Genomic DNA, 23,552 nt, shown 5'->3' on the forward strand with positions numbered 1-23,552 from the left:
TCTTACAACTTAGCCCTATAACTTAAGATGCTTGAGAGTTTTAGTTGGATATGTCTTATGGCTTTCATGGAAGTTTCCTAATGATGGGTCTTACGACCTAGCCTTATAAGATAAGTAGCCCGTATGGTTGGGCTTACAACCTAACCCTATAGACCAACATATTCAAGTATGTATGAAGAGGCAGAAATCAAGTTTACACCTAGCAAAACAATTCTGGTTCGAGGCTTAATTGCATCAACCAAAGCAACAAGGCCAAAAGGCATGCTTCTATTTCAACTATGGAAGTCGAACGGGAGGGAGAAAAATGGGGGCCAAACAACTTATTGCCATCATTCGTATAAGGACATTGGTTGTGGTTCTTTTACACTGAGGAAAGGGGATTCAGTTGACTGGATGGTGTAGGCTTAAGCGGTCTTGGCTTACAGATTAGGTTCGAATGGTACTGGGTGATATGCTCGAGAATCAGATGTTTAACCATATGATTGGACTTGGAGGCAAGTGCGAAGAAGGGAGAGCAGAGCTAACTTAGAAAACTAATTGGATGAGAAAAAGAGATATGCTCACAACTTGGTTTCAGAAAACTATCTTATAGAATAATATACCAAAGTAATTTGTTACAATCATAAAATTTGAAATCAAGCCTTTGAAAATATCAAGTGACACATGAATTATTCTAAGATTTAAAGATTTGAAAGAGAAGGAAACTTACATTTTATAGGCTCATTTTATGCCTCTTGTCAATTTATTGGCGCACTTTGTGCATCTTTTGATTTTTGATATACTTTTGTGTATCATTCATTTTTTTTTTACGGTCATTGCGCATCTTTTTAGTTTTTCTTCTTTTTGGGGCTCATTTTATGTCCTTGACATTTTTTGTAAGCTAGATCTTTTTTAAAAACTCTTAATTACTCTCAGTGTTTAGAATATCTTCCATATATTAGAGAATAAAAACTCACTCTCTAATATAAGAAAAAGTAAACCATAAAGCAGAATCATTTCATATGATAAAAGCAACGATAAGATTACGAAAGCTTGAAAGTGATTTAATGACTTTGAACATTATTTATATAAGATAGATTACTTTAACAAGATTGAAAAGATCTCAATCACAAAGTCCAGTTGTTAATTTGAGATAGACTTTTATTTAGAAAAGAAAAGTACACCACTAAAAGAAGTTAGAGAAAGGGATATAATCAAGGTGTTTCTCCCTTTAACTGATTTAGGGATGTCAAACATTAACTACAAATTTTCAAAAACAAAAACAAGGCATAAAATATTATTTCTATTATGACTAAAAAGAAAAACTAACAAATAAGAACATCATAGATGAAAACATTATAAAATAACAACAAATAAAAAATCAACAATCAAAACTAAAAAGAAAGAATATAAAATAACAACAAGCAATAAAGCAGAAAACATGCAAATTAGTATTTATTAAGAAATAAGTTTATGTAATTATGTGTCGTGAGCCTCCGCTGACCAGGTACCATATTCTCTCATGGGTCCTTCGTGAGAGAAAGCTTATAAATTCATTAAACATTCGATTTAGGAACCCAAATAAATTTGGGTCCCTTCTTATGAAAAGAAGAATGCAATGCATGTGTGTTATGCTGTGAATCATGAAATTTGGGTCTCCACACCTAATGTGTATTACGGTGAACAGTACAAGTATGTGAAATGTGTCCTAGCACGCCACATGAAAAATATCTAACACCAAGAAAAGGGTTTACTAATCTATTCAGGTTATAATGCCTCTTCCTAGGTTTCAAAACTTTTAGATCAGGTTTGGGTGTAGTCCTATTTTCTTTAAGTGCTTTTAATTCATCTTTAAACATCGAGTTAGCACTTTCTAAAATCACCTTATCAAACTTCAAATAGTGCCCCCTACTTTCAGCTTCATTAATATATGTTTTAAAATCAGTTTCAAGTGCAGTGTAAGATGTTTTCAATGAATCATTCTCAATTACTAACTCATAATAGTTTTATTTAATTCATCAAACTCATTAAGTAATGACATGTAATTGCTATCAATTGTAGAATGATCTTTAAATAAAATTTCATGCTCTTTTTATAAATTTAAAATTTTCAATTTCAAACTAGCATGTGATTTCTTAAGTTTTCTATATGATGTATGAGTTTTCTCACAAACTTCAAGTAATTGATCATAGGTTAGTTTACATACCTTTTCTTGGTCAGACTAACCAATTTAATTATCGACCATCAAGCACAAGTTTAGTGTCTCCTCCTCCACTTCAGTCTTAGAGGAGCCCAATGTAGAATCTGCCCATAATGCCTTTTGGAACTGCTCTTGTCCTTCTTGAAATTGGGTTTCTCCTCACCCTTATCCTTGCATGAGTGAGTCTTAAGTGTAGGGAAATCAGCTTTAATATGTCTCAGCTTCCTACATTCAAAACAAATCATATCAGAAGAACTTTTAAAATTTTTGCTATCCTTACCTTTTTTCCACCACTGATGGTGCTTGTGATTTTTTCTTAGAAAGCTTTTAAATTGCCTAGTGATTAAGGCGACATCATCATTTTTTAGACCCAAAAGAAATTATATTTGTATCGTTAGCTTTCAGTGCCATAATTTTCACCTTTTTTCTTCTCACCTGCATCAAGTTGCCTTTGGTTCACCTAATGCTCGTAAGCAATAAGTGACCCAAGTAAGTTATCAACATAGTAAGTATTCAAATTCTTATTAGATTCAGTTATTGTAGTAATCTAAGCATCAAAAGAAGAAGGAAAGCATATCAAAATTTTATTCACTTTTTATTGTTAGTTAGCTCTCTTCCTAAGGCATGTAATAAGATGATAATTTGAGTAAACTTAGTATACATGTTAGAAATTGATTCAATAGGTTTCATACGAAAAAGTGTGTAGTCATGCAATAAAATATTCAACATAGATTGCTTAACTTCATTTGTTCATTTATAAGTGATACAAAATCTAACCTAAATTTCTTTTCTAGTAGCACAAGTTGAAACACGTGTATAATCTTCTGATTTCAAAGCACAGAAAAAATAATTTAAACATTTTGCATTAAGTTATGCTAAATCCCTATCATCAAAATCCCATTCAGTAAAAGGAAGTTCAGTTTTAATCCAATTAATTTCAAAAGTTGGTGATGAATATCCATCCTTAACAAGCATCCACATGCGGTAATTAATCAATTATAAAAATGTAGACATGCGAGTTTTCTAAAAATCAAAAGGAATATTGTCAAACAAAGGTGTTCGGGTAATATAGTACCTTTTTGTAATATTACGATTACTGAAGTTAGCCATAGATCAAATTTCATAAGTTTTTAAAAACTTATTTTTATGAATTCTTCTCTGAATCCACTTGAAAGTGCACTGATGTCACTTGAAAGTTTGTTAGGGATGTTAAGCCCTTGTGAACTAGCCCGAGGAAAACTAAAAGAGGGGGGAGTGAATTGGTGTTTTAAAAATTCTTTAAACAAAATCACAAACATAATCAAATAATCACCATAAAAATTAAAGTGGGATAAAATAAATGTGAAAAATACAATAAAAAATAACACACAAAATTTTATAGTGGTTCGGTCAACATGACCTACGTCCACTCCCCGGAGCCTCTCCTTCGGGTATTGCACTAAACACAGTGTCTCTCCTTTTGCCCCCATAGCAAGATGGAGAAGACCGTACAAAAACTCTTTTCAACCGACCCCGGTGAGGCATAAAATCCAACTCCTTTTGCTTCATCTTGAAGCAGGCAGAGAACCTAACTCCTTTTGCCTCCTCCTATAACAGGCGGAGGACCCAACTCATTTTGCTTCCTCTAGAATCAAGTAAGGAACCTCGATAAGTTGCTGAAGAAGACCTCTCTCGAACCTCCAAGGAACTAGGGACAATGACCGAAGAAAATGACTTGGATCCTTGCTTTGAGCAACCTTTGTGAAACCCCTCACAAACTCTCCCTCACAATATCCTCTCTCTCTCTCTCTCCCTTGCTCTCCCTCTCCTTTTGGCTCTCTCAGGTAGGAACAGCAGCAAAAGATATCCTCTTGAGAAAATAATAGATCTTAAATACAAGGGCTTCCAATTTTCCCTAATTTAAACCTAATAATCAAAGATCGTCCAGGAAGATCGACCGATCATCCTGTACGATCAGTTCAAATTTAGCTCAATCAACTAAGATGATTTGTGAGAGTCTGGACGATTAGAAGGTTCTTTTGTTCATATCATCCAGGATGATAGTATATCGTCCTGTACGATTAGTTCAAGTCATTGAATATCATCCAGACCTTCACCCTGGATGGATGTCTGGATGATGGAAAAACAACTATATCGTTCAGGACGATCTTACAATCATCCGGGCTGATTAGTACAAAACGTCACATATCATCCATATAAAATACAAATTTTTATATTAAAATTTACTATTAATAATTTACTATTAAATTAATATTAACAGTTAAATTAGAATTAATTAGCAAATGATAAAAGTTAAAGGATTCATATTTTAGAATTGATACTAATTAAAGTCTGTTAGTTTTACTTATAGGATTTTAATAATATAACATGGATATATGATTTAGCTAATAATTAATTGAAAAGATCACTTGGCTGAAAAGAAGTTATAATAGCAGTCATGCGTGGGCCTCATTGTCAATATCTTAATTTGCTCCACGGGAACCAGCAGAAATCCTATCTCTGTTAGGAATTCACACAAGCCAGCAGCATATCAGATAAGGGATTGTAGACTGTAGTGGAAAAATCGGTACAGTGAAATAATGTTGGCATAGTGCTTGAACTGTGAAGGAATAGGCATTGTGCAAAGCAGGAAACAACCAGAAGCGGAAGAATGGTTAAGTTTTGGCAGTAGAAGTTTTGTTGTCCAGTTCGGCATAGTGTAGAGAACAGACGAGCAATTGTGACTTCGCAGAAATTCTTGTTGAAGAAGGCGGAGGAGTTCCAGATATGTGCAGGAATTTCTGTAGCCAATTCTCTACAGTACCCGCTGCACTGTAGCACAGTGAATTTTTTTGTGGTGCAGTTGTTAGTCGAGTGCACACAGTGGAAATTTTCTAGAAAGGTTTAGTGGAGTATTCAGAACTTTCTAGACGATAAGGGTTGAAGGAACAATAATTCTGGAGGAGTAATAAACAAATGAAAGTTAAGATGAATAGAAAGAATAAGAAGTATTAGGAGAAAGAAGGAGATAGATGCATAGAGGAGAATTTAAGATAGTTTATCAAAAGAAGAGGATATATGGTGTAGAATGGGAAGAGCACTTCGTCAAAGAGGTAAGTTTTGTAATTATAAATTAAAAGTAAATGTTAGAAACTCTTGATGCATACAATGTCAATTGATTTATTTCAACTATTAATTGTGTTAAGATAATTCCAATTAGGAAATATGAAAATGCATCTCTTATGCATTTTATGAATAAACAAATTCATATCCATATGAATACTTGCAAATGGAAATCAGATAAATCATGTTTGTTTAATTTAATGAAATTGAGTATACTTCTAGGTTTTTATGTATGATCAACCATTTGTATATATGTATCACTGAAGTTTAATATAAGATTCATGATGATGACTATAATGTTTTTTTAGTTGATTATAAATTGAAAAGATCTCAATTATTTCATATTGTCAATACATTATTACATGTAAATTTTAAGTGAAAGACACTTATACAGGTTTGTAAATAAAAAGTTAAGTATGAATAATGAATATGAAATGTGTACTGAATATCCAATTAAAGTAAAATTTGGCTATAAAAAGATGTATAACTTATAATGTCAGGTGAGACAAAAGTGCCCTCATGTACACCGCATTGTAAGTGGGGCAAAAGGGACCCCGGAGATATGTTACCTGCATAGCAGGTGGGGCAAAAGGGGCCCCTAAAGAGGCAAAAGAGACCTCTATGTAATTTAATGGTGATAATGACAGGTTTACCTAGGCTCCATTAAATATTTTTATGAATGAATAGCCAAATCTTTTTATGACTAAAATTGATATTTAGTATGGATTTAAGAGAAAATAAAGGTTAATGCCCAACGGGGTTTTATGATGTATTCTTAAGTTTGTTTAACTTTTATTTATATTTTCAATGTTATAAATTTTAGAATCATGCATGTATAAATGTTATTTAAATTTGCATAACTTATGGAGCCTCATAGCTCACTAGTACACTTCTTACTGGCTATTGTTACAGGAAAAAAAAAAGGACGGAAAAAACTAATGGCAAAGACTTAAATGTTTCATGTTAGTTTTAATTCTGTTTGTGAAACTAAGTTTAAGGTATGTGAACATCCCAATGCAAGATTTATTTGGTTTTCCTTAGTGGCTCTGTAACTATGTATTTATTGAAAATTTTAATTATTAGATGCTTCCGTTTGATGAGATGAATGATAACTGTTGGATGTTTTATAAAAAAAATTCAAATGTTCAAAAGTATAGTATGATAAAATGATGAAATTGTTATGTTTATGTTTGTAATACTCCCAGTATTATTAAGGGGTATTGTGGGGGGCTATAGTCTAGAACATTGCTCTGGATGGATGTTTGGATGTTGAAAAAATAACTTGATCGTCCATAACAATTTTGGATCGTCCCGAATGATTAGTTCAAATCACTATATATCATCCAAAGCATCGTTCAGGTCATCCAGGAAGAACTAAGATTTGTTTAACTGATTGTCCCGGATGATCATGCGATCGTCTAGGATGATATGATTTAGTAATCAAACCTTAATTGATTTTCTTAATTACTAGACTAATTTAGGAATAATTTCGTTGTATCATCTAGGACGATGTCCTAAGTGATGTCCAAAAATAAAACATGCCTAAAGAGACCTAGTGGTTGATTCTTTCTAATTTGAGCCTATCGTCCCGGATAATAATAATAATATCATCCTGGACGATTTGCTTAATTGCGACTACCTTAACCAGGATGCCTTAATTAGGGTTTTTATTTTTAACTGATCGTCCAGGACATTTTGGATCATCCCGGACGATATGATCAAAAACAGAAAACTCTAAAACAGTCAAAATTTTTCCCTCAAGTGTGTGTGTGCAAGGTTACTTAGCCTCAGGACTCACATTATTTACAATTGACTCAAGAAAGGGTAAAAACAATTTAACGATAGTTTACAAATAGACTTAGTCCTAGTTTACCCAATTTTGAGCTGGCTTGAGTTGCGCTCGACATTGTGGACCAGAAACATTAGTAGGTAAGGCAATCGTAGAGAAACAGAAGTAACAGAAATATTTGCTATCATCAAAATTATAATTCCTGAATCTAGATTCACAATAATTTGTAATCTTAAAAAAAAGGTATATATAACAACGTTGGAGTATAACAAGCCAAAATTTTTTGCAATGTTAGATTCTTTTTATTTGATGGTTGAAGTAGAGAATAAATCAGGCTTATTGTGTGATAGAAAAATCTCCCTCAAATTTAAGGAAAATTCAATAAGATGGTCGTGAGACCTGCAATGCTTTATGGTGTAGAATGTTAGCCATAGAGAAGCGTGATATTAAGTTGAGTGTTATAAATATGAGGATGCTCATGTGGATGAGTGGTTTTACTCTTAGAGATAGGATACGAAATGAGCATATACATGTAAATGTTAGAACAAATATTAATCTAATAAGAAAGAAAAAAAAATATTGAGATTATGATAGGAATAATTCATAGTTAAAAAATTGTATTAATTAATTATTATGATATTCCTTTGTAGACTAGGGATGCTCATTTATTTGGCTAAGGAAAGGCTCCAACTCTACAAGAAGAAAGACATAGTCACACGAACGGGTGAGACAACTACTGATAACTCGTATATGAAAGAGAGGATCTGAGTAGCTTAACTACTTTTTTTAAGTAGCTCAAGTGGAAGATAAGATTAGAGAGACTCGCCTTAAATGGTTTGGTCATAAAAGTGGAAGATAAGATTAGAGAGAGTAGCCTCAAATGGTTTGGTCTCATAAAATAGTGGTCTTCTGATGACCCAGTTAGAAGAGTGGATAAATATTATACTCATATAGGAAACATCTAAAATTAGTAGTGCTGATGAAAAAATGGAAAGACATATGTAGTTTTTACTCAATTAAAATTGTTTCACTACCATTGAATCAATAATTTAGAACAAAATTTTAGCTTAATTAAGGTATCATATTAACTTGAATTGAGTTTGATCACACAGAACCCGATAGCTGCCCAAAACTCTAAACCACAATCGAAGAGAACCCATGAATCAGTTCAGTTATTTTTCTCGATTATTTTGAGTTGGTCTGCTTAGATATGTTTGGTCCGATCAACCACCAACCCCTCGCTCTTCCCTCCTCAGTCTTCTTGTGAAGCTCCATCTCAATTATACCTAGGTGAGTCAATATTTAACCGGACAAAAAAACTGGCCCGAACCCAACCTGAAAATTTTTAGATTCGGATCAACCTGTTTTATAATTGTGTTAGGTTTGAGTTTCATTTTCTAACCCATTTTTTATTTCAGTCGGGCTTGGGACAACCCGAAAACTTGAAATTAACTAAAAACTGACCCATGTTACCCTCTTAGCCACAAAAATCTCGCACTGGCACCTGCAACGATCCGTCCCAGACTTCTGACTGCACCCGCATCGCACCTGAGCTCGTTCCCATGCTTATGCCCATGATCGCCCACACATGCTGGCAGCCTTGCCTGCATGTGCTCATTCCCTAGCCCGTAGGCTTGGCTGCTGTTATAACTCAAACTTTTGAAAATTGTATTTTTACCTGCAACATTCAGGAACTTATTCAGGAGTCGTTATAATCCCAAACAATAAATCATCTTCTCCATAATATTCCTTTTGTTTTGTTTTAATTTTTTCATAATTTTTGGGCACTGACAAAATTCCTTAAGAAATTGTTACCTAGCAGTACAAGTGGGGGTTTTGGGACCATCAAGTGTCTGTTTTATAAATTAATTTCACATAAATTTTCTAAATAAAATAAGTTATTTATAAAAAAAAAATTATAATTTTTGAAGCCCTAATGAAATTTTTATAAATTTTATACTCAAAATTCATTAAAATATTATTATTTTATAAAATATCGAAAGTCACTCATATTTAAAGTCATTTTAAATTTTATTAAAAAGCTCATCTTCATTTTTTTCAAACATGAAATGGAAGAGAACATGTTGGGAAAATTGAGAAGAAAAGAGAGGTGAGATAAAAATGAATTTGGATTTTGACAGCCGTAGAACGATTTTCATCCATCAGCCTACTTGAAAATTTTACTCATCTCGAGATAGTTTGTGTTTTGCCTATTTTAGATTTCAATAATTTTATGTTTTTGATAATTTTTCAATCAAATTTATATTTTTGTAACCAAAAAATAAGTATAACTTTATTTTTGTAAAACTTTCGCCGCGTAATATTTTATATGTTATAGACACTGTGATTATGAACATCTTGTGTATATTTTGAAAAAAAAAATTTGGTGATTTTTAAAAAATAATGATTTTTGCCTACTTAATTTTTTTACATATATAAAATAGTGCTTTAATTCAATTAAAGCTTCACAATAATATTTTACACAATTTGTGCTAATTTGATTATGTTTGAAAATTACAAATTTTACTCAGTAGTATTTATGTTGTTTACTGTTAGGATATTTTTCACAATTTTTGATTTCAATCTAATTATGTTTTAATTAGTAAAATGCATTAAAAAAAATATGGTATAAAGTGTTATTATGTGATGCTGGCACCAATGGGTGGCCAAGGTTGGATTCTATTATGCTGATGCTGAAAAGTTTGTATAGGTTGTTAGACCTAATGTAATTGTCCCAAGACTAACCAAGAGGAGGGTGAATTGATAATTTTAAAAACTTCCTCTTGAATGAAAAACCATTTTAAAATTAATGAATACAATAATTAAATTTTTTAACAAAATAAAACTTTGAACCACTTAAATAAAGATGTACAGAAAAATAAAATTGCAAAAAAAAAGAACATAGAAATTTATAGTGGTTTAGTCTAACTAGACCTACATCCATTCTCTGAAGACTCCCTCTTAAGGTATTGCACTATTAGTAAAGTGTCCCTCCTTTTGCTCCCACAGCAATGCGGAGCAGCCTTTATAACTACCCTGTCTTCCACCAATCCCCAGTGCCACAAAGTACCATCGTCTTTTCACACTCTCCAAGTGTCGGCAGAGTACCATCATCCTTTTATATCCTCTAATTGTTGACAGAATATTATCATCCTTTCACACCCTCCAAGTGTCAGCAGAGAACCATCATCCTTTCACACCGTTTAAGTGTCAGTAGAGAACTGTCGTCCTTTCACACCCTCCAAATGTCGGCAAATAATTGTCGTCCTTTTACACCCTCCAAGTGTCTACATATAATTGAATCTTCTCCAAAGATCTTCTCTCGAACAAACTGAAAGAAGTACAAAAGAGAATTGACAACAGAAAAAGAGATTCTTACCTTCGAGTAACCATGTGATCCCTTCACAATCTCCACTTGTAAGAACTCTCTCACAAATGCTCTCATAAAACTTACTTTCACTTGTTCTCAAAGAAAATACAAAGATAAGACAGGACAAATCAATTTCTAAGGCCTTTATATAGGTAAGACACAAAAAAACATCCGAAAATTAAAATTTTCAATTTTGACCGTCCATGATAATATAGTACGATCGACGATCGTACATACGAACAGTTCAAAATTTGCTCGTACGATCCTGTACAAAATATTTTCTTACAAGCTAATCATATAGTACTAACTGTATATCATACAGTACGAACCATTCAGAAATTTTTCCTATTCATCTGGAAGAAAACATAGCACACAATTTCATACTATGGATGTCGTTTGTACAAACTCAAGATCGTCGCAAACAAACCATTCAAAAAATTTACCTATTTGTATGGACAAAAAAGTTCGTATCAATTTCGTTCTCTAGATGTTATATGTACAAACTCAAGATCGTCCCAGTAAACAGTTCAAAAAATTTACCTGTTTGCATCAATTTCATACTCTAGACATCTTCTGTATGAAGATGACTTCAAAAAATTTACCTGTTTGCATCAATTTACATGTTTGCATCTTTTTATTTTTTTAAGTTTTTTTTTTTTATTTTAACACTCCCCTAGTATGTGTGTGAATGATTATCCAAATATAATCACACTCTATTAGACTAAATAAAAATTTAAAAATATAGACTCCATTTATAATAAACTATAATCTAATCTAACTTGAAGTCTTCAACAGTCTGGAGTATGATTTCCCTAAAATATTAGTACACACAAATAATAAAAGCAATATTTTCAATATATGTTAGGAGAAAATAATAATCAAAATAATAATATTTGGAATCATAAAAAACACACATAATATAAAAATATAGTTATGAAAACTAAGTTGTAATAATCTCCCCCATTTTTATGATGACAAAACGATTATTATTTGAGTTAACATTTAAAGCAAAAATTTCTCCTTAGCTCCCCCTAAATGAATGACCAATGTAAATCTAGGGATTTTCATGAAGATAAAAAACAATAAACCCTAAAAAAATAAAGACACCAAATCAAAAATAATTCGATCAAAAAACAAAAACATAAAATACAAACATTCAAATATTTAAAACATTCACATAAAACATACACACATAAAAAAATACACATCAAACAACAAATATAAATTAATCAAATAATATTACTACTCCCCCTTATAACAACAACAAAAATGAAAGTAGAACTTGAAATGAAAGGTTTAAATAGATAAACCAAAAGAATTGATCTAGAAAATGGTTTTAAACCAATTACAAATACAATATTAATTCCATAATACTAAAAAAAAATTAAATCAAAGAGCAACTAAGATAAGAAAAGTTAATCAAAGTTATTATTCATGTTATATAATTTAAATAAAGATGGTTATTACAAAAATGATGAAATGAAGATTAGTTAACTTCAAATTCAATATAGAATATGATTGTTAATTATATTGATTTGAATTAGAGATTAAATGATAGTGAAAAGAATACAATTAAAAATTGCAATTGGCGACATTATGTATCTTTCAAATCTTTGTGGCACACTTTGTGCATCTTTTCAATTTGGGCTAATTTTGTATCTCTTTTCACTTTACGAACCATTGTGTATTCTTTCGATTTTTGTATACATTATGCATTTCTTTCGATTTACTTGTTTGGTCTTTTCAATATCAATAATCTAAATTCAAATTTCACTAATAATAAAAAAAAAACATATTGAAAAGAAATAAAAAATAATAAGACATCAATCTTGCAGCAATGATATTCTTGTTATGTTTGCCTAAAAGAATAGGAAATTGATCTCCTTATCTAAATTCAATTATAATTTAATTTAAATTTTTGAAAGATTAGATTTTTGTAAGAAAATTAATTTGTAAAGAAAAATAATTTATAACACATTTCAATGATCAATTTCAAAAGGTTTTTTATATTAAACATACTAATATTTCAAGTAGTAAGAAATAAGAACATGTCACCAAAACATGACATTTTTCATTGATACAAAAAAGTTTCACATACATTCACACCCAACGATACCACAAATAACATCACTATTAAACATCATCATATAAAAACCTAGCAACATATCACAAACACTGCAAACAAGAAAGAAAAAACATCATAACATCACTCTCAAAAGCTCGACAGAAGGAACAACAACAAAGTACACTTAGAATTCAGAGGGGCCCTGATTTGGAGGTGGAGGCTGATTGAACATAGAAAAATAGCTATTCATTATAGCTACATTGGTATTGACTATGTCGAGCTGACCACAGATCCAGCCCATATCCTCTTGGTATCTCACATCCTACTAATTTAAATGAGTCTCAATTTGATCAAAACATTCATCAAAGTGAGTCTCAAAATGATCAAACCGTTAGACCATTTTCTAAAAGTAATTTTGGTTGTGTCCAGGTGCGGGAGCTCTCCCTTCTTCATCACAATCATCACTAGAACTCTGATCTCTCCCAAACAGTGATAAAAAAGAAGCAACGGTAAAGTAAATTGATAGTTCAATGGGAGGATCACGATGAATGATATTATACTTTTTATGAAGAATGTATACAACAAGATGTCCTAAAGTCATGTTTTTCTTCTTTTTATGGTGTGGAAGTCTAATTTCTGAAAGGTTGTACAAGTAGTCCATAATAAGTTAGGCTTCATTAGAGGGCTTTTAAGTCATAATAAAATATGTGACTATGGATAAGAGTTGAGTCATATTTACTCGATCACCAGCTTTAGTAATAATCAAAATTCTTAAAATATGCTGGATGATCCGGGCATTTTGGTTCAAGGTATAAACTCGAGCTAATGATTAACTTGAGAGACACCTCTAAGAACTTTATTAATTTCAGAGTAATCAAAATTAGCTATAGAGGTTAAGGTGTGAGCTTGAATCCCCTTGGTTCTTAGATGAAGATAGTTGCCTAAATCATCCTTGGTTATTTCTACATGTTGTCTTTGGACATAAAACTTATCCTAGAGTGATCCTCATTTACTCTCATGTTGGATAAGAACTAACAAAAAGTTTCTTTATGATAGGCATAGATAAAAGTGAGAATGAAGGATAGTTGAGTTGAGGCAAACAAAGGTATTACAGAGAAGTGAAGATCATCTTGGATTAGAAGTCTAGATGAGGTGATCTTGGTAATAATATACCTAAAATAGGCATCTTCATACTTCTTAGATAGGAAGTTAGAATCCACAGCACTTGAAGAAGAAGAATCCTTAAAACCACATGGACGTTTGCTAGAACTGGTCATTTCTTAGACAAGGGCTCTAGAGAGTTTTGAACGGGATATTAAAGTAAATAAAAATGATTTCAAAACCCTTATATAAAAAGAAAACTGAATAATCGTACTGTATGAAATTTACATCATACTTACAATTTTGAAATCGTATGGGACAAAAATTATTTTCATATGTATGAAAAAAATGGCCAAAGTTGAAACTATTTTTTATAAAATGACATTTCTTAGGCGTCCTTTCGTATAGGCTTTTCGACCATTCGATCGTACAGATGAACATGTGTTTGCCCGAGATGATCAAAATATTAAAGATTATTTTAAAGACAGTTAGGTTCGTCCCCTATAGAAACTGCATGTGGTTCATAAAGACAAAGATCATTTTGTACATACGATTATCAATAAATAACCGAACCTAACTCATAAAACCATCCCCATGCGTACAAACAAATCAGTTCAAATCGTACAGTACGATGAAATCATTGTACAACACGAAGCCTATGAAAAAATTGAGTTTTGCATGCTCAAATCCAAACACATGTTATAGAATACACATGTTATAGAATTAGTACACATGTTACGATGAAACCTATCATACACATGTTATAGAATTCGTACAGGATGAAAAATATTTGTATAATACGAATAACACACTTAGAGAACAATACATGAAAATCAGAAAAATTTCTCAAAATTAATTATTTCAGTCAAGTGACATACTTCCAGTCTAAAAACTCAGTAAACAAAAATGAAACAAAAAACGAACACACACAAATAAACAAATAGAAACAAAAATAAACAGACACAAATAAAGAATATATTAAGTTTGCATAACATTAAATCTAAGCTTTAAGATCAATCACACTTAACCTCATTCTTAAGGTGCTAAATGTGTCAAAGGCTAGTGGTTTTGTAAAAATATCTACAAGTTGATTTTCTGTAGAGACATGATTCAATTCAATCTCTCCATTAACTATATGATCTCTAATGAAGTCATGCCTTATGTCTATATATTTGATTCTAGAATGTTGGATATGATTCTTTGAAATATAAATGGCACTAGTACGATCACAAAAAATTGGAATTATGCATATTGAAAATCCTAAATCAATCAATTATTGTTTCAACCAAAGTACTTATGCCACACAGCTTCCTAAGATAATATATTCAGCTTCCGTAGTATATAGGGCTACAAAATTTTGTTTCCTACTAGACCATAAAACTAAAGAATTTCTTATGAATTGATATGTTTCAAATATACTTTTTTGATCAACCCTACAACCTGCAAAGTCTAAATCAAAATATCTAATAATTTTAAATGATGAGCTGAACTTGGGATACAAAATCCCTAAGTTTTGAGTTCCCAAAAGATATGTTTAATTTTTTTTTACTATTGTCAAATGCAATTATTTTGGATCACATTAAAATTTAGCATAAAAATAAATATTAAACATTATATCTAGTCTGCTAGTAGTCAATTAAAGTAATGATCCAATTATACCTCTAAATTTCTTTTGATCAACAGATTTTCTCTTTGGGCCCTTATCTAATTGAACTAAGGAACTCATTTGTGTAGTCACTGGTTTAGCATTATCCATTTCATATTTCTTGAGGATTTCTCGAATTTTCAAAACCTGGAAGTTGCTCAGCATAAACATCATCTTATATTATCCCATTCAAAAAGGCACCTTTGACATCCATTTGAAATAGTTTAAATCCTTTAAAACATGCAAAGACTAACAAAATCCTAATTGCTTCAAGCCTAGCTACATGGGCTAAAATCTCTTTAAAATCAATCCCTTCTATTTGATTCTACCCATTAGCCACCAATATTATCTTATTTCTAATCACATCTCCTAAATCATTCATTTTATTTTTGATTACTCACTTAATTCCAACAACACATTAATCTTTTGACCTTTATATTAATTTTTAAACATTATTTCTTACCAATTGATTCAACACTTCTTGCATGGCCAAAATCCAAAACTCATCCAAAAGTGCTTGATTAATATTTGTGGGTTCAATCATTGATATAAAGGAAGAATGGTTCACCTCTTTGCTAAGTCCATGCCTAGCCCTAACACCCTCATTTAGTTCACCTAAAATTAATTGCTTAGGGTGAGTTTCAAAAAATTTCTATTATCTAAGCAAAGAGTTCTGTTTTTACATTTTCATCCAAATTCATCTTTTCAATTCCTTGAAAGTTATTTTCAATTTTATCCTCTTCCAACCTTAGTTCTTCCGAAATGTCAGATTCATCAAACACAATATGTGTGCTCTCCTCAACTATCAAAGTCTTCTTGTTGAAAACTCTAAATATTTTCTAATATTATAATATTCAAGAAAAATTCCTTCATCAGATTTTGGATCAAATTTTTTTAAAGGAGTTTTCCATTATCATAAATGAACACCTTACATCTAAAAACATGCGAATAAAACAAATTTAGTGTTCTCCCTTTAAGAAGTTCATAGGGTATTTTATTCAATTTGGATCTAATGTTTACCCTATTTAGAAAATAACATGCAGTACTAACCGCTTAAGGCCAAAAATATTTTGGAAGCGAGTATTCTGCCAGTATAGCTCTAGCGAATTCAATTAATGTTATGTTCTTTCTTTAGACTATCCAATTTTACTGAGGGGTCCTAGGTGCTGAAAAATTATAATCAATTCTTTTTTCTTTATAAAATTTTCAAATTTTTTTATTTTTAAATTTACCTCCATGATCACTTTGAATTGATAAAATTTCACATCCTAGTTTTCTCTGAAACCAATTCAAAAAAATTTTAAATTCCTCAAATAATTCATTCTTATAAAATAAATATTTAACCCAAGTGAATATAGAGAAATCATCAACAATAAAAAATTTAAATGCTTTACTTCATAGACTTATAGTGCTAATCAATCCAAAAGGATCCATATGAATAATCTCCAATTGTTTGCTAGTTCTAGGATCCTTAATGGAATGAAAGAAGGACTTCACTTATTTTTCTAATTGACATGCATCACACATGTGATATTTAGTAAAGTTTAATTTTGGTATACCTCTAACAAGTTCTTTTTGGATAATTTTTCTAAGGTTTTTTATGATAGCGTGACAAAGTCTCCTATATCATAACCATGATTCATCCGAAATTATTTTCAAATAAAAATTATTAGGAGATTTAATATAATTTAAATGAAGCATCTACACATTGTTTACCCTAATTCAATTCAAAACATCAATTCCATTTTGGCTTATTATGCATCTAGTGGGAAAAATTTTATACTTTAACCCTTATCATACAACTGACTAATACTCAATAGATTATGCTTTAAGGTTTCTACAAGTAAAACATTCTCAATAAAAAAATTGTTTAAGTTTCTAATTATACATTTTCATACCACTTTCCTAGTGGTATTATCTCCTAGTGTTATCTTGCATCTATTTTTGGTTTCGAACGATATGAATTATGCAGTGTCTCCAGTCATATGCTTCGAACATCTGTTGTTCAGGTATTAAATGCTCTCACGAGTTCTTATATGAGATCATTTCTATAATATAATCAAATGTTAGTCTTGAGAACCCAAACTTTAGGTTCTCCTCTTGGCAAAATTAATCTATATGTATATATGATATGATTTATTTTATGCATCTTTGGTCTTCACACTAGATATGGCTTACTACGAATAGTGCAAGTGTGAGATATGTGTCCAATCATACCACAAGAAAAATATTTAACTTCAAGAAAAATATTTTTCAATTTATATGGGTAAACTTGTCTTTTCCTAAGTTTTAAAATTTTTGTTTTCTTTTTAGAATTAAAAAATTGTTCAGCTGTAGGTGGAATCATGTTTATCTTATATACATTTAATTGTGCTTTAAAAAACAAGTTTGTACTTTCTAACACATCATTATTAACTTTTAAATAGTGCTCTCTATTACCATATTCATCCATAAATATTTTAAAATCTTTTTCAAGTTCAGTATGGGATGATTTTAATAATTTATGCTGTTTATTCAATTCATTGTATTCATCTAACAGTTTCATGTGGTTACTATCAATTAGTGCGTGATCTTTCCTAAAGATTTCATGCTCTTTTTGTAATTTAAGAAAATCTAAATTTAACCTAGCATGCACCTTTTTAAGTTTTCTATATGTCATATGAATTCTTTTAGAAACATCAACTAAATCATCATAGGTTAAGTCACATACATCTTCTTGATCTGACTGATCAAGCTTGTCAGCTTTCAAGCACAAATTTATGACTTCTTCCTCCACTTCTATTTCTGAAGAGTCCGAAGCTAAGTCTGCCCAAAATGCTCTATGCATCCTCTTCTTTCCCTTTTTCACATTTGTTTTCTATTTGACCTTCTCCTTGCTAGGATTTGCTTTAAGATTCATGCATTCAGATTTGACGTGTCCTGGCTTCCTATATTCAAAGAAAATCACATCGTTAGAAGCCTTAATACTTTTGTGAAACTTACCTTTATTCCACTAATGGTGTCTCCTTTGCTTCCTCTTTAGAAAATTCCTGAATTGCTTAGTCAACAAGGCAATGTCATCTTCATCCTCATGCTGAGATTGATCACTCTCTGAGTCATCCACTTTCAAAACTATATTCTTTTTCTTTTGCTTCTCACATGCATCAATCTATCTTTGAGTCACTCTTTACTCATAAGTAATTATTGATCCAAAAAGATTATCAATGGAATAAATAGTTAAATCTTTAGACTCTATAGTAGTAGTTATTTTTACATCATGAGTAGTAGGAAAACAACAAAATATTTTATTCACTTTTTATGTAATCGTTAATTCTCTACCTAAAGCAAGCAAGGAGATGACTATTTGAGTGAAATATGTGTACATGTCAGTGATCGATTTATTTGATTTCATGCAAAATAGTTTATAATCATTCAATAAAATATTTAATCTATATTATTTCACTTTGTTAGTCCCTTCATACGTGATACAAAGTCTATCCCAAATTTATTTTCCACTTTTACAGGTATAAACTTGCATTTAGTCTTCAGATTTAAGTGCACAGAAGAAACTATTCAAATATTTTGCATTTAATTGAGCTAAGTCTCATTCTTCTATAGTCCAGTTATCAAATGATGTTTCAGGTCTAATGCTATCTATAAGTCTAGTTGGCCTAGTGTATCTTTATTGTACTAAAATTCGCATGTGATAGTCAAGCGATTAAAGAAAAGTAGACATTCGTATTTTCCAAAAAATGAAAAAGATATTATACAACAATGGAGGTCTAGAGTTTGTTACGGTTTTTAAAAGTACCCATGATCATTTCTAAAAAGTTTTCTACACCTCAATTTTTAAAACCTGGCTCTAATATTACTTGAAAAATTTGTATAGGTTGTTAGATCTAATGTAATTGTCCCAAGGCTAACTAAGAGGGAGGTAAATTGATAATTTCAAAAAAGTCCTCTTGAATGAAAAACCATTTTAAAATTAATTTGCATAATTATTAATTTTCTTAGCAAAATAAAACTTTTTAACCACTTAAATAAAGATGTGCAGAAAATAAAATTGCAGAAAAATAAAGAACACAAAAAATTATAGTGGTTTGGTCCAACTAGACCTACATCCACTACCTGAAGACTCCATCTTTAAGTATTACACTATTACCAAAGTGTCTCTCCTTTTGACCCCATAGTAAGGCAGAGAAACCATTATAATTACCCTCTTCTCCACCAATTCTCAGTGTGATAGAGTACCGTTGTCCTTTTACACCCACTAAGTATTGAGAGAGTACTGTCATCCTTTTACACCCTCCAAGTGTTGGCAGAGTACCATCATCCTTTCACACCCTCCAAGTGGCGGTAAAGAACCGTCATCCTTTCACACCCTCCAAGTGTCGGCAGAGAACTGTCATCCTTTCACACCATCTAAGTGTCAGCAGAGAACCTTCATCCTTTCATACCCTCCAAGTGTTCGCAAAGAACCAGATCTTCTCCAAAGATCTTCTCTCGAACAAACTGAAAGAAGTATGTAAGAGAATTGACAACACAAAAAGTGATTCCTATCTTTGAGTAATCTTGTGATCCCTTCACACTCTCCACTTACAAGATTCTCTCACAAACACTCTCCCAAAACTTACTTTCATTTATTGTCAAAGAAAATACGAAGACAAGATAGGTCAAATCATTTTATAAGGAATTTATATAGGTAAGACAAAAAATAGTCTGAAAAACTGAAAATTTCAATTTTGACCATTCATGATCGTACAGTATGATCGGCGACCGTACGTATACAAAGTTCAAAATTTGCTCATATTATCATGGACACAATATTTTTGAATAAGCTAATCATATAGTACGAATTGTATATCATATAGTATGAACCGTTTAGAAAATTTTCCTATTCGTCTAGAAGAAAAGATATTCAATAATTTTGTACTATGGACGTCGTCTGTACGAACTCAAGATCTTCTCGTACAAACCATTCAAAAATTTTACCTATTTGTATGAACAAAAATGTTTAAAGCAATTTTGTACTCTGGACGTCATCTATACGAACTCAAGATCATCCCGGATGAACAGTTCAAAAAATGTACCTGTTCGTTTGGACAAAATTGTTCGCATCAATTTTGTACTTTGGATATCATATATAAGAAGATGACTTCATACAATATGAACAAGACTTAAAAAAATTTTCCTCACATGTTTCGTTTGACTGCTTTCTTGAGAAAATAATTGAACAAATCATCTTGTACGATCTAAAATCGTACAGTACGATTAATTTAAAATTTTATAAGCTTTAACACTCCCCCAATGTGTATGTGCATTTTATCCAATTATAATCACACTCTCTCAGACTCAATAAAAGTGCAAAAATACATACTCCATTTATAATAAACCCTAATCTAATTTAACTTGAAGTCTTTAACAGTTTGAAGTATGATTTCCCTGAAATATTATTACACACAAACAATAAAAGCAATATTTCCAATATATGTTATAGGAGAAAATAATAATCAAAATAATAATATTTAGAATCATCAAAAACACACATAATATGAAAGTATAATTATGAAAACTAAGTTGCAATAGGTGCAAATGAGTGGCCAAGATGGGATTATGTTATGCTAACACCAGTGAGCGATCAAGGTGACTATTATGCAAGCACCAGGGCAGCCAGATGGGATTATGTTACGCATGCGCAGTGTGTGACTGAGGTGGGATTCTATTATGTCTGCGCTAGTGGGCAATCGAGGTGGGATTATGTTACCTAAGTGTTATTATACTGGAGTGAATGGGTTACCGAGGTGGAATTCTATTATGAAGTGTTTGCTTATAATTCAGTTCATTTTAGTATTTATTTAATTATATTTAATTTTAGTATATGATTCAACATGTTGTTCTCAGTTCTTTTGGTTTTGGTTATTGATTTATATTTTAAGCTAAGATAACCTACTGAGTCGTGTTAGCTCATTCATGCTTTTACTTTTACTTTTTAGGCCCTAAGAAGGGTAAGGAGTGAGTTGTATAGTTTAGATAGCATGCTCTGATCTATATTATAGGTATGTTTTGTTATTTTTAATTTTATAGTCTTAGTTTTTATTTTTTTATTGTGTTCTCTGTTACGGAGCATTATTGTAAATAGATTTTAAATGATATATAAAAAATTATGTTGAGATTAATTAGTCTTTTGTTTTATATTGCATTCAATAGTGACTCTGCGTAGTATATAAATTAGAAGTTTTATTTCAGTATTTCTCTAACCAGATCTTAGGGTTAATCTTGGCACAATCAAATATGGTATGACCTGTGCGATATCGGATCATATGGTGTTGAGTTGTGACGAGCTTTTTGGTATTAGAGTATAGGTTCGAGAAGTGAATTGTAATAAAGCCATAAGATTTAATCTTTAGAAGCATGTGAGATGATTCTGGATAGTTTTTGGTGCTCATTTTTTTTTTCATATTTATGTACTGCATTCAACTATATGTTTTGAGATGCCTGATCCACCTCAGCCAGATCTAGATATGGCCAATAGTTAAAGTTCTAGTCAGGCAGCTCATATCTAGGCTATAAATCATGTGATCAATTATGAAGCAATTTCTAAGATTGTAGGTATAGTAGCACAACTAGTTGGTGAGGCTCACACACGGGTTATTGGTATCCGATCTGAGTACATGGATAGATATTTGCAAAATTTAACGAGATTATATCCTCCTAAACTTTTCGATGTTACTGAGCCTAGAGTAGCTAAGGATTGGCTAATAAGGATAGAGAAGACTCTGGATGGGATGCATTATCCTTTTGAGAGAAGAGTTGCATTAGCTAAATTTTTATTTGATGGAAAGGCTGAGCACTAATGGTTAGGCCAATAGAGGGAGAAGTTTTAGGGTTTTTCAAATACTCAAATTACTTGGGATGAGTTTGTTGAGACATTCAGGACATGATTTGTATCTTCATATACTAGGAGATAGTTACAAAGCTCTTTTCAAAAGTTTATTCGGGAAGCATGTTAGTGAAGCAATACGAGGAAAAGTATACTACTCTCTCCAGGTTTTCTCTATAGTTAGTTGGCACTTTTGGGGAAAAGTGTTACTGATTTTTGGAGGGACTCTGAGATGCTTGAGGCAACCACTGTTGGGATAGGAGATATTACAGGCTTTGCTCAGTTATTCAAGAGGGACAGGAGGATAGAGGATGATCTGGTAGCAGTACAATAGTGATGGGTTGCAAGTAAGTAGAGATTTAGTGGTGAGACAACCAACAGCAGCCATTATGGGAAGAAGAATAGGTTTGGACCCGTTGAGTTCAAAAGGAGGGGATAACTAGTAGTAATTTCTTCTATATCAGATAGAGTCAGTGTTGTTAGTTCTGGGGGTTCAGTGAGTGAGGCCCCATTATGTAAGCAGTGTGATAAAAGACACAGTGGTAAGTGTTATAGAGCATCAAGGTGTTTTCACTATGGCCAATTTGGACATAGGATTGCTGAGTGTCTACAAGGTTGTTTTAATAAACATTCTGATTTCAGAGGCTCTACATAGTCGACAATAGGTAGACCGAGGGTAGTACCACCTAGCCGGGATGTTGGTCCAGTATCATGAGGTACGCCTTCTAGAGGTTTGTGAGGTGCTAGTAGTTCTATTTCTTTGACCCCAATGCATCCATAAGTTTACAGTCTGAAGCAGCAAGAGGCCATTGAGTCCCCATATGTTGTAAAAGGTATGACTTATATTTTTGCATCTACTTGACATTTTTTATTTGATTATAGTGCTAGCCATTCTTTCATGTCCGAGCAGTATTTTGATTCTCTCGATCTGCCTTCCATATTATTACTTATTTCTTTGTCTGCCGTTTTGCCTATAGGAGATGGAATGGTAGCTACTAGGGTTTGTTTTTGTGATTTGGAGTTTTTTGATAGAGTTTGGAGATATGGTTTTATTTTGCTACCTATTTGAGCATTTAATGTCATTTTGGGTATGGACTAGATGAGTCGATATGGGGCTTAGATTAATTGCTTGAAGAAGAAAGTGACTTTGCATCAGATTTTAATAATTTTTTATTTTTGGTATTTTTTCGATCAAATTTGTATTTCCGTAACAAAAAAATGAGAATAACTTTGTTTTTGTAAAACTTTCACTGCGTAACTTTTTATATGTTATAGACACTGTGATTACGAATATTTTGAGTATATTATGGAAATTTTTTTGGTGATTTCAAAAAAATAGTGATTTTATCCTGCTCATTAATTTTTTAACATCTAAAAATAGTGCTTCAGTTCAATTAAAGCTTCAGAATAATATTTTACAAAATTTGTGGTAACTTGGTTAT

The sequence above is a fragment of the Dendrobium catenatum genome, unplaced genomic scaffold, assembly GCF_001605985.2.
Source record: "Dendrobium catenatum unplaced genomic scaffold, ASM160598v2 fragScaff_scaffold_1284, whole genome shotgun sequence".
Taxonomy (NCBI): Eukaryota; Viridiplantae; Streptophyta; class Magnoliopsida; order Asparagales; family Orchidaceae; genus Dendrobium; species Dendrobium catenatum.